Source organism: Struthio camelus, chromosome 20 (genome assembly GCF_040807025.1).
Source record: "Struthio camelus isolate bStrCam1 chromosome 20, bStrCam1.hap1, whole genome shotgun sequence".
Classification (NCBI taxonomy): Eukaryota; Metazoa; Chordata; class Aves; order Struthioniformes; family Struthionidae; genus Struthio; species Struthio camelus.
Genome location: NC_090961.1, coordinates 2,813,304 through 2,825,745, shown reverse-complemented (window position 1 = coordinate 2,825,745; position 12,442 = coordinate 2,813,304). Strand labels below are relative to the sequence as shown.

Genomic DNA, 12,442 nt, shown 5'->3' with positions numbered 1-12,442 from the left:
GGGCAGCACTGCTTTACTTTGGGCTCTGTGCCATGCTGAAGTTGAGTTGTCTAAAATAATCAAGGACAGATTTCAGTGTTTCGAATGATAATATTTGCCTGAAAAGATTAGAAAGGGAGAATCACACTTTAATTTTCTATTCTCTTTTTTATATAGTTATACTAAATGCTCTCTAGAGGAACAATATCTGTCTCTAATGTCTTACACTTTGCCTTATACTACTAGGACATGTAATTGAATCCTTTTTTATAGCAGGAAGTTTTGGGATTATCAGAGAAGTGCAAGCATATTTGGGGCTGATGTTAACAAAGATATAAGCAAGTATTCTTGCCTATCCCAACATTAGACTTGAACTTTAGGAATCGCAGAGAGAATGGCTTGATTTTGTGGGAAGTACGAGTATAACTCTGGTTTCTCAAATATGTTACAATGCCTCACTAAATTTAGAATGCATTTTTTAAGATATACCGTTTTTTCATTCTTCTCGCTACAGATGTGTATTCTGTCACATTCTACACAAACTTGTTTTCCTACAGAATATTTGAATAACAGGGCAGGCACTAGAGATGTTCATAAATTGGGAAATAAATAAGCACTCATGGTGCCGAGTACCAGAGAAGAGCCTTCGCTGGTTCTCCTTCCTCGCTATGTAAATCCCCATATACCTTTTAGAATTTGTTTGAATTACTTTGATTAAACTATCCCAGGGTAAAACAAATGGGTTAAACAATTTGTTGTTCAGGAGGTCAGTTGTATAGGATGTTATGCTGCTGGCACTTGAGGAGCGATACAGAGGGCTTACAGATTCATCTGTTATTATAATATGCCATGTATTACTTCTACATGAATTCACTAAATAGAAAGTCCTCAAAAATATGCCAGCACAGGGAAGGAAGGAAGATTTTCTTTGATGAATTTTTCTAGTAGCTGTCATTCTTGAAACAGCCCCATGGTCCCTTTTATTATCAAACAGCTAGTGAACTGCTGTGAACACACTGGTAACTGTTGTGTTTACCTTACTGTATTGCTCATGTGACACATACTGATGCCTTGGGAAGTGACCATAACTTGAAATTTCTGTACTTCTTTCAGTAAAATGACTTTTTTGCCTTCAAGAATATCAAAGCAAAGTCCTTTTTCTTCTGGTAGAATGGAAACTATTATTTCATTTTTGTTCTAACTGATAGTCCTTACTGGTTAACCATCTAGCTTACTTTAGAATCCAGGGTCAGTTCATTTTTAGTTGCTCATTACCTGCCCAGTGAGTAGATCATTAATGATAGCAAAAACTATTTTGAAGAATATGTGGCAGTAATATCCTGTAGAATCTTTTTGCCTCCTGCAGCCCTGCCTTCTGCTTACAGAGCTGTATGAATTTGGTTAGAAGTACCGTAGAGGAACATGCAAGAATGAGAAGCTGTGTGTCTCTCATTTCTTAGCACAGATTTTTTTCTGAGCAAATTAGAGTGCTGGAATAAAAGCATAACCTGTGGGTGAACCGGTTATTGGATTTTTCACTGTGATTCTTTACTGAGCTATAATACTTGCCCTACTTTGAACACAGGCTTGGTATGTTGGTCTCCATTTTGAGGCTTGTGAAAAGAGATGGAGAGTTCTGTAACTTTTCTCATGTGTTAGTTTTAGCATTTCTGCTTAGGCTGAAGGTTCACATAAAAATACAGGTTCTTGTAAGGCTTTTAAAAACCATCATAGAATACCCCCCATATTTTCTTTCCGTTTTCTGAAATATGGGAAAATAAAGAAGGATTGTTGTCGTTTTATGATGGCTCACAATTCTGACTTTTCGATGTGTTCTTTCTAATGTACTGGAATGGGTTTACTTAATTCTTTTTGCAAAAGACTTTTCTTGGAAGAGAAGTGCTGAAGAATGTGCTGATTCCAAAACCATAACCCTAAATTACCCATTTCAGAGGGATGACATATTAGAGCTGCAGATTTCTCTTTTGTACTATAGCCACTTACAGCTACAAGAGTAAGTAACAGCTCAGCAGCTTTTTGCGAGCTGATGAAGATGTATATGATGTTGTATTTGTGTACAAAGTCTTGGGTGCAAAGTATTTGTGAGCTGTGCATTCATTGTATCTTCTAATTGTTTAAGTTACAGTTCATATTTCTCTAGTGAATCCTGGTACCACCTCTGAGTTTATTTTCTTATATGTCCTAATAATAATTTTTTGTGTATTAGTTTTTAAGCTTTTAAAGGCACAGTATTTTTAATGGACATTTTGAACAACCTTGTAGACCATATCCCAACTACTGACTTTAGCGGAATCTCATCCACCTACACAATGAGTGAGTGTGAATCACAGATGCAGATTTTAGACCACAGAGGAATGGAATCAAAACCACTGTGCCTTGATATTGTAAGAATTATGGCATATTTTTTTAGATCTCTGACATACACAAGCAACCAGGCAAATTACATGGATGACACCCAGGCCTGACCTGTGTCTGCTGTTGTTAATTTGGACTCTTCAAGCAATATACGAGGGCAGTAATGAAATCCTAGCCTCAGTGACACCTTGATGTGCATTAAAGAACTCATCTGGTTGAGAGGAAAAGAGAAGCAAAGACTGGAAAAAGGGAAATTACTGCAGATTAGATACAATGTTTATTAGCAAAGTGGAGGGGGCAACCAAGACTAGGAAAGTATGACTGCTGCAGGTGAAGACTGAGGTGCTTTTCTCAGAGAGTTAGCATAGATCGGCCTTAGAACAGGAAAAGGCCATAAATGTTACTACTGGGGTGTATTTGGCAGTAAAGTGGCATGGACCACCTCTTCCAGTATCTCAGCAGGCAGAGTCGAGGGCTCTTCAGCACTCTAGGCTCTTCAGTTTCATGAACTTGAAATTTACTTTCAGTGTGTAGACAAATATATGTGTAATTAACCCCATAAGGTCTTCTTATAAAGATGATTTGATGAACTCTGAGTGAACAAACATGAGATTAAAAATAGGGTAAACTGAGACCTAAAGAAATCTTCAAGTATCTTTATGAAGGTCCCAGAGAAAAGGCTGGTAACCAGGAATTTCAAAGGCAGGAAGGAGTTCTGTTGCAGTGCGGTGGAGGTGGGTAATAGGCAAGCTGATGGGGCATTTCTTCTTCAAAACTATATTTTAGGCATCTTGGAGTGAGAGATAAAGGGGGAAAATAGGAAAACAGCACTAATTTTTAGTGCAGTGCTCTGGAGCCCCTGCCTTCTAAACAGAAGTACTACTGGAGATGTTATACAGTGAAGTTTTACAAAGTAAACTCCCTCTCATCTACTAGCCACTGAGTATTTGAAAGTTTGAAAGTATGTTGCTTACATTTTACCATTGTAATTAAGTTAACTTGTTCCGGAACAAATCTTGCCCTAATCTGAATTCCCCATGTCTGTGGAAATTTGATCTGGAATCTATTTTAATAGAGATATGTATGTTTTGTGGTTTAATTTTGTACATTGCCTGGAAATGACGTGTTAAGTATCTCTTATAGGTGTTGCCATTCTGGTGTGCTATCTGAAGAAGCCAAGTTAATATTACCGAGCATGTGTATTTGGTATGTCCCCAAGAAAATAAGATTCAGTGTGATTAGATGGGAAAGCAAGGTTTGATTTAGATGTGGTGTACAAAAAAAGTATGAAGCATGAAAAGAAAAGTACAGAAGGGAAAAAAAGCTTGCTTGCCGTTTATGCAGAATGCACTCATAGTAGATTTATGTTTCTTTTTTTCTCTTTTAAATAGTCAGATTAAGCTGATACAGATGTCAGTCAAACAAATTGAATCTAGAGAAAACGTAAGGTCTGAAGAAGATACGGAGGTAATACAAAGAACCAGTGGAAAAAAATTATAATGCAATCTTTAAACGGCGCAATATATGTTTTTGTACAACATAAAAATTATTTTTGCTGTCTTTCTAATGGGAATAGATCACTGCATATTGGCTTGTTCTGGTAGGCTTGCTCAAATTACAAACAGCTCACCAGGACTTTTTGAAAGGCAGAGCACTGATTCTTTTCTTTATGTGAGAGAGGGGGGGGAAGTTTTGCCTAAGATCAGCCATCTTGCAGAGACTGTTAAGAAAACATAGGTGAACTCTGGCAAATACACCTGGTTTTGTTTTAAGCCTAAGAGCTCAGGTTCTGTACACGGTGAATATTGGAAAGTAGTGGGTTCTGGTGGTGGTAGTTTTTAAAAGTTGATTTCCCATTTTTGTCTACGGGATTGAAGAAAAATGGTAATGAGTAGGTTGGCAATTAAACATATTAAGCTATCATTAGGTGATTAAGCAGTGCGGCACTGTGGCCTGTGACACAGATCGTTAAAAATTGATTTCTTCTTTTCTCTGCCTACCTCAGCCAACATTTATATTGTTTACTTCTGTTTATAAAGAACTCTTTGGATTAAATACATTGAAGAAACAAAATGTGTTTTATTGCTAGAAATATTTATCCTAGATATTTATGAGTAACCAAACTATTTAGCAAAGTGTGCCATTTCTTGATATTCTGTTACAGCAGTAGCAAAGTCTGTTTTGATTAAAGAGCAGCTTTTAAAATCACATTTTTTCTTAGTGAATTTCAATTTTCTAGGCCAACAACAGAGGACTATAAAGTGTTGAGATAGTTATGCATCATTCTTTTCTTCTTTGTTATAGTTCTTATGTCTATTTTCATGGCTTCTGACAAAGGAAAGGTAAAGAAACATATGCTGGAGGGTTGGAGAAATGGAAAAGAGAAAGACAAATGACAATGTAATCCATAAAGAAGACTGAGTCAGATTGATTTCATTATTAACTGTGCAGTAGGCACATTTTGCGTGGTACCCCTTTTCTCTATGCTGTGCTGTAGTGTTCTGCGTTTTGCCTGCACTGTGTTCAGGTGCTAACTACACCTCATAGGAAAGATGTGTTCTACTGAAAGGTAAGACTTAAGGAGGTAATAAATTTCTCTGGAAAAAAAGTTCTACATCTTAGAGAGAAAAGACAAATCTGCACATAAAAAATACTAGTGACAAATTCAAATAACGTGGCCTGTTTGAGAGCATTATTATTATCTAAAATACTGACAGCTTCACCTCCAAAGTAATATTGCTGTGCCACATTGTTTGCTGAGGAGCCTACAAGTTATATGACCAGTATTGGACTTACTCCAAAGAAATGATGCAAGCATGTGTCAGGATCATTGTTTGGAAAATGGTCATAAATAATCTGCCTGAACTGACAGTGAATGTGTGACAAGCAGAGCAAGTGCCACAGAGTTTAAAATAGATGGGAGAATAGCTGGATTTCTCTGTTGTCCACAAAACTTTGTTGGCCACCAAGAGAGAGATTTCTAGATAGATATCAGCACTGTCTGGTAATTTCAGTATAGTTTACTGTATGTGGTGAAACAGAAAGATCCAATATAGCTTTAGTAAAGTGTCCAACAGTATCATATAAGCAGAAAGCTCCTAGGGAATAGGAGACCAAGGACTAACAAGATTACTATATAATGCTTTATAGAGTGCCTTTTACATTTTCTAAGTTTTCATTTGAATTATGAAAAACGTGTTCATTTAGTCTCTTCCTTTATCTCACTACTGAAATCTGTTGAAAAGGATAGAGCCAATCATAGCGCTCCACCAGATTATGAACATGCAGTAAAGGAGAACCAACTCTATTACATCAAGGAATGTTAGATGGTTAGAATGTAATCTTCTGCACTTGGAATTAGTGAGACTAGTCAAAGTAGCAGCTTCATTCTTTGGTAATAAATCAAGGGATTTTTCATAGTTAAGCATGTTCAATGCCTTTTTTATTCTGCTTCTAAAAGAGAGCAATTCCAAAGCATGGCATTGTAGCGAAGCTTTCCAGTTCCATCTCTAAAATACAGCACTGCTGCAGTTCTCTCACAGAGCTTGCTATTGCACCAGCCTCCTATTGGAGAAGTTAATTGAGTATGATAAAATGAAATGGAAGAGTGTACACCATTAATCTCTTCTTTCCTCTGTGATTACTGAAATCCATCCAGTCAGGACCTGATAACTGTTAATGTTAGTGAGGTGTGTGGGCTGTGAGAGGATGCTAGATAGGAAAATTCCTCAGAATGATTTTGCAGAATTAGTGAAGACAAGAGATTTCAAATGTTTTGTTCGTGCATTCGATTTGGAAGAGAGGAGACAAGGAATTTCATGGGAGTAGAAATGATGAGGAATTAAAAGCCTACAGGTAACAATGTATCAAGGTATTTATAGGTCATAATCTTTTAAAGTCATGGTGGCAGTCAACAGAAATGCTAGCTGCACTAGAAAGTGTAAGTTCTTATTGAGAGCTGAGACCTACATTTTGAGAAAAGGTCAGTCAAGGGTTTTTTGGGGGACCTTTATTAAAGGGTTATCATGATCACATATAGTTAAGATGTTGTATAGCAACCCCCTGTTCCACTGATGTCCGGAAAGATTGACAACATGGTTATCGTGTCAGATGGAGCATTATGGTAATAATATTTACATATAGATGCGCTTCCCCTCTGAGCATCTCCAAGGAACTAGCACATGTAAAAGATTTAATTGCAAAGCATCCTTACTGCTAATAAGGACTCTGAGGCCTACCAGAGGCCTTGCTAAGTAAGTCGGTAGTCAATGACTGTGGCAGCTGCAGAGCTTAATCCAGTTATCAAAAAATGTCTGCCAAAAAGAAGTTTCAAGAAATGTTTGTTTTCCTACCAAATCTAGATACGCTGCTTTTTTTGTATTTTACACCTTTAAATGTTTTTCTAGGGGTAGTCAGGAATTTGGTAGGCAGTTGTGGCAGATGTAATAACACAAACCATTGTTCTTTATCATGCAGCTGTATGTATGGTTTTGTTTTCTTAACCATTAGATGCGCATAATGCATGCGTGGCTTATGTTAACAAATGCTTTTCAGAGCAAGGGTGCTGCTTAGAGCATCGGTCGGTTCTTTTGCGTGGTCAGAACTCGAAGAGGAAATCAGTACCTCTGAGTCTAGGTCCTGCAGTAGTTAATCCAAGCTGGAGAAATCATGATGCTTAGTGTTTTGAAAGAAGGAAAATAGGATACTAATAGAGTTCTCTTATTTATTCCAAAAGGAGAAAAGGATAGATATGTGACCTAAAATAATAATAGTAAAAGTTAGACCAGAGTTCATGATATTTTATTGTTCCTGCAACTGGTCTTATGTTTTTCAGTAATGCTATTTAAGCATTATTCATGACAGAGAGAATATCCCTAAAGAATTTTTCACAGTTCATGTGTCAGATAGGAATGCAAAGGATCAATTTACAGCCACAGGCAGAGATCCGAAAATGTCCAGGGGACCTGGGAGAATGCTTCTCACCCCAAATAGCTTTACTTATTTGACTGCTTCCACTTATCAGACTGGAGTGTGTTTTCAGCTAACCCAGAATTAATTTCTGAGTGGCAGCAATAAAAGCATTATATGTAGACTGCAGTGAGAGCCAGCATAGGAACATTACACACGGTGTTATCTCCATGCAGTCTCTTCTGTTGTAAGACTAAAGAGAATTTCAGTATGTTTTGGGAGGCTCACGAGGGCACTATTATCTTCAAGGGAGAAACCTGCCGGTGCTGTGCAAATCTGTTTCCATGAGTAACTTTGCTTTGTTTAGCAGATCATCCTTTACTACTCAATTGCAGTTGTCAGAAGAAGCCAGGCATCGAGTTGTGCAGTTGTAGAAATGATCTCGAGATAAGCCAGTTTCAGTGGTATACAAGCTAAGCAAAGCAGTTGGGAATAGTTTACTGGTTCGGTTTGTCCAGCTTTTAGGTAACAGTTCTACCTCACCCGGAAGATGATAGTCTTTTTAAATTTATTTTCTTCTGAGATGTATTTTTTTTATTGTAATTTGGTAAAAGTTATGCAACAGCAGAGGAAATACCAGTCTTTTTAGGAGAAACTGTTCTAAAGTCAGCCTTTTTTCTTTTTATACCATTTGCAACAGGATATTTAAATTTAGGCCTCAATCTTAAACATATTTGTGTGTATAGTTAGCACTAGATGCATGAGCAGTTTCATTGAATTAACTGGAAATCATTTGTCTGGAAGAGCACAAGTACAGGCAGGGCAGCTTTTTTTGACCCTTTCAACGTTTATAGTTTTTAAGACTTAAGAACAGGTTGTCTTATCTGCTAGGAAAAAAATGCAAAGATCTAATTCTTATTGTGACTTCAAATTTAATCTTAAGTTGATAACACAAATCCAAAGATTTGGAAAATGTAATCAGTATTTGGAATTAAGGAAAAATCAGGTGCATTCAACTAGAAATCAATGTCTGGTACACTTCGGGTTGTTGAACTGACTGCCTATGTATGTCTCTGACTGGGAGAGAGGCGTGTTTTATTTTCCCTGCTTATTCATTTTCTGAGTCATTCATCTTGTGCTGTAGCTATTGAAAACTGTAACAGAGTCTGGGAAATGCTTAGCTTTTGAGTGCTGCCTCCTGATTGGACATGGGAATGCTGCTGTTGGGGAATAATGTGTGAATACCATCTGCTCTGAGGAGTTGGGAGTCTCAGTGAATTTTGCTTGTAGAGGCACCTTTAGCCAGGAATTACGGGCAAGGGGAACAAGCTTTCCTTTCCAGTTTCTTACCTAAACTTTTAGTTGTGACTGGATTTCCTTTCTGTTTCCCTGTTAAACTTTTTCTGTGCTTTGTTCAAGAACTCAGGTGCTTCTGTTGCAGGTTTTGGGGTTGTTTTTTTTCCCTGCATGGGATTTCTTTTGGGATTTCAGCATGCACACAAAATGGGAAAGTAAATCAATGAGTTTTGCAGCTGTTTATTGTGGCACAACAGCCAACATGGAATGTCTGATTTGGTTTGAGAAACTGCTTCCAAGAATTTGACCTGCTCATAAAAAGGTAAGCAATTAAGGACTTCTGAATTTCAGGGACCGACTCTTCACTTGCATAGAGGTTTTGTTTGGTTAGGGTAAATACCTCTCGTTGTAAATGCACAATTGCTGTGTGACAGTGCCTGAAAGGATCAAAGACTGTGCTATGTCTCAGAATTTCCTTAATGACCCCCAAGAAATGAGCAGAATTGGAATGGTGATTGTCTTCTGCTCTTTTGCATAGAAATTGTTTTAGAATAGGAATAAAAGACAAACTTTATGCAATATAAGTGGAATTATGATTTAAGACAACATATATTTTTGATTTTGAATCTTTATGAGTAGAAATGTTTCAACTCTTGTTTTCTTGATTATAGAATCACTTTTTTAGACTGTAATCTCAGATTAACCATAGCTATTTTTCAGCAATCTGGATTTGCAGTCAAATGATGCATTCCACGTTAAGGCAGCAAGCTGTAGTGTGTGAGCCCATTAAATCCTGCTCACCAATGACCTGCTGGTATAGACTCAGTTACTAGAGAGAAAACAGTAGCCATCCCTTTCACCTTAAAACAACAGATCTGACACTAACACAACTGGTAGGCACAACTCTCTACCATTACTGTTACCAAATAGTTACCTTTTTGATGTTATTGCTTTAAAATGTGGAGGTTTTGTGGAGGTTACACTTCAACCAGTCACTGAAAGGACTGTGGAGCTATGCTAAAGGAGCATATGAAATATTGATGTTTTACAAAATCCTAGCCTTCGTTCCAGGGAGTCAAATTATTCAATGTTACTATCATCTATCCCAAGGAGTGGAAGTCTGCAAAGCGTTGATGGTGCATATTTCCAAGACTTTGTGTATGCTGAAGGCTTCACTGTAATTTATTTTTGACAAATGTCTGTTTTTTAGCTTTCTCTTCAGTGTTGATATTTTAATTTTAACTCTGTTTAAACTGTGTCAGTTTCACATACCTCTGTGTATTTTAAGAGAAATATTTAATATCTGTAAATAGAAGAACAAGGGATTTATGTAACTGATACTTGAGCTACCCTAAACTTTGCATATTGAATCAATTTTAAATACGCAAGAGGTCTTACATCTAGCTAGCTTGCTTACGCTCAAGCCTCTTGAACTCATATCCTTGTAACAGAGAAAAGAGCTGTAGCTATATGCAGTTTCACAAAAAAGGATTGATAATGAGATAGCTTCTCACTTAGTCATTTTTGTGGGAAAATGTCTGATCATCCAAAATAACACTTCTAATGACAAAAAGACCTACTTTGGTGAAGCCCTAATCATGAAAGTTGCTGCAAGAATGTGCGAACCACACAGAGGTGCTACACCAATACAGTCCGTTGCCTGGTGGTCACTGTACTTGCCTAGGATATAGGAGATACAGATTATGGTCCCTCCTATGCCTGGTGGAAGCCAGGTTTGTCTCTCGCACTTCGTGGACATTAAAAAACTGTGAAAGGTCTGGCATGTCCCAGTTCAGTTGAGGGAATACAGTAATCATCACGTTTCTGGGAACAGAAATTATTTCTCACTCATTGTTGCTAATAATAATATATGCTCATCTGGGTTTTTTTTGGTGGAATTATATTGGCAATGTTAGATTTCTCAGGGGTCCTTTTCTGAATCTGTCATTGTGCCAGACATCATGATGATAGTAAAGAGGCATGAGGAGTCAAATCTTTGAACACCACACTTTGAAGTGACGATCAGTTCTGTTCCAGACATAGTGGAAGGTTTTTTAGCTGTTGGCAATAGTGACTCAGTACCAGCAAGAGCTGATAGCATATGAGACAGCGGAATCAGAGCTGTTTAATCCAGCAGTATGTACGTATACACTCTCAGTGAAACACCAGCTGATTATACCAGTGTGTTTAATTTTGCTAAGAGTCTACTGGCTTCTTATATTTCCTCCTGATCAAACACAGTAGTTACCTGGTCCTGCGTGCACATCACTTGTAGTGGTCTAACTCTGATACATGTTATTGCATGGGGCAGAGTTTATCATTCAGGAGCTTGACGTACAAACCATCTGTAGAGGGTTGCTACTGGTTCCCTCAACAAAATTCTCCACAACTTAATACTGATTAATGTTTCCCTTTTACGTGAGTCTATGCAGCTGCAAAACACTTTGTTGCCTTCCTGTTGCTAATGTGCTAGTGTGCAGTATTTAAATTTCAGTTTCTCATCTAGCTATCCTCATGCCAGTTCTAATGTGTTGCTATTATCCCCTTCTCATAAAAGGGAGCTGAATTAAAAGTGACTTGTCCAGGGTCACACGGGAAGCTTTTATCAAATCAAGAAATTGTATTGGATCTTCTGTGTTGCTAATTAGCTCCTTAGCCATTCTTCTTGCCCATTTCCTATTTTTCCCTCTTCTCTTCCCTCTCTTCGCCCACAGAAGTTAAATTCTGAAGGGCATTTGTCAGTTCGCTGTGGAGAACATGATCTGTCTGAGATGTCCGTATGAATTTGGAAAATATCGGACCAGAGTGTTTGCTTCCTTAAAGATGATGAATTCTCATTTTCAGTATAGGAAAGAGTGCCTTCTTGCTAAAGTGGCAACTCTGAAAATGCAACAACATTGTTGTGCTTTTGCACCTTAATTTCCAGGAATCCCATACACATTTCTTTCCTCTTTTCTTCCAGTGCAACTCTTCTTGCCTGACTCTGTTGCCAGACTTTCCTGGAGAGTTCACTGTCATTTAATTCACAAAGAATGTGGCTTCCTCTGTCATCCTTAGGGCCTGGAGTCTAGATCAGTAGAATTATCAGTGAGCTGCAGCTTAAGATAGATCTGACCTGCCTAGAAGATAGGCTTCCCATTTGCAGACATGAACCAGAGTGTTGAGATACTTCCATTAACATTAAAGTACTCTGCGTGTATCTGTGATAACTATTTCTATTACCTTTTTATGTAAGCCAGTGTTCCCTTGCCAAGAAGTGAATGTAATAGGAACTATTTTTGTGTCCTGGGAAGTATTTTTGCTGGCTCTGAGCTCCTCTGAATAGATGCTGCCTCCTTCTATGATGTCATCACTAGTGCTTGCCACTAGACTATAAAAATCAACAAACAAGATAAAATCAAGATAATTAAGATAAAAAAAAAGAAGATTATCTTGCCTCCTTTTAGGTCAGATAGATAGAAGCATAGAAGCCAGTGTTTTACACAGAAAAGGAACACAAATCAAGAGAGAAGGACTTTAGAGAGATTGGGATAGTCTAATGGCAAGCACAGTAGGCTAGAAAATCCCTGGTTTCTGTTTCAGATTATGTGAAACACTGTTTTGGAGAACAGCCGTAGGACTGAAAATCAGCAAAAGCAGATATTGAGCTGGAATTTCCTCGTGGAAATTTTGAAAGTCCTTCCTTCTCTCAAGGTATTTAAACCCGCATCAGCTCCTCTCTCCCGGGAGACTATGCTAACTACCATGATCTGTGGTGGATTACCCTTAGCTCCCCTGACTCCAGCTCCCTAAACTCTTCTCCTTTCAACCATATGCAGTAACTGAAACAGGAACTGAAAATGAGTGGCTTCACCTTCCTTCAGTCTTGTGAATTTAGTCCTGA

General features: G+C 37.9%; 1 protein-coding gene across 3 annotated transcripts in view; it reads left to right on the top strand.

Annotated features, from left to right (window-relative positions):
* Nucleotides 1-12,442, top strand: part of DAB2IP (DAB2 interacting protein) — a 267,258-nt gene that overhangs the window by 43,069 nt on the left and 211,747 nt on the right. Inside the window, exon 1 of one of the 3 annotated variants that reach the window (XM_068915271.1) lies at nt 8,472-8,881. The exons of the other annotated variants lie outside the window; for them this stretch is intronic. The gene's annotated coding sequence lies outside the window, so the exon portion shown is untranslated. Of the gene's footprint in view, nt 1-8,471; nt 8,882-12,442 lie in introns of those variants that run through there. 3 annotated transcript variants of the gene reach the window in all.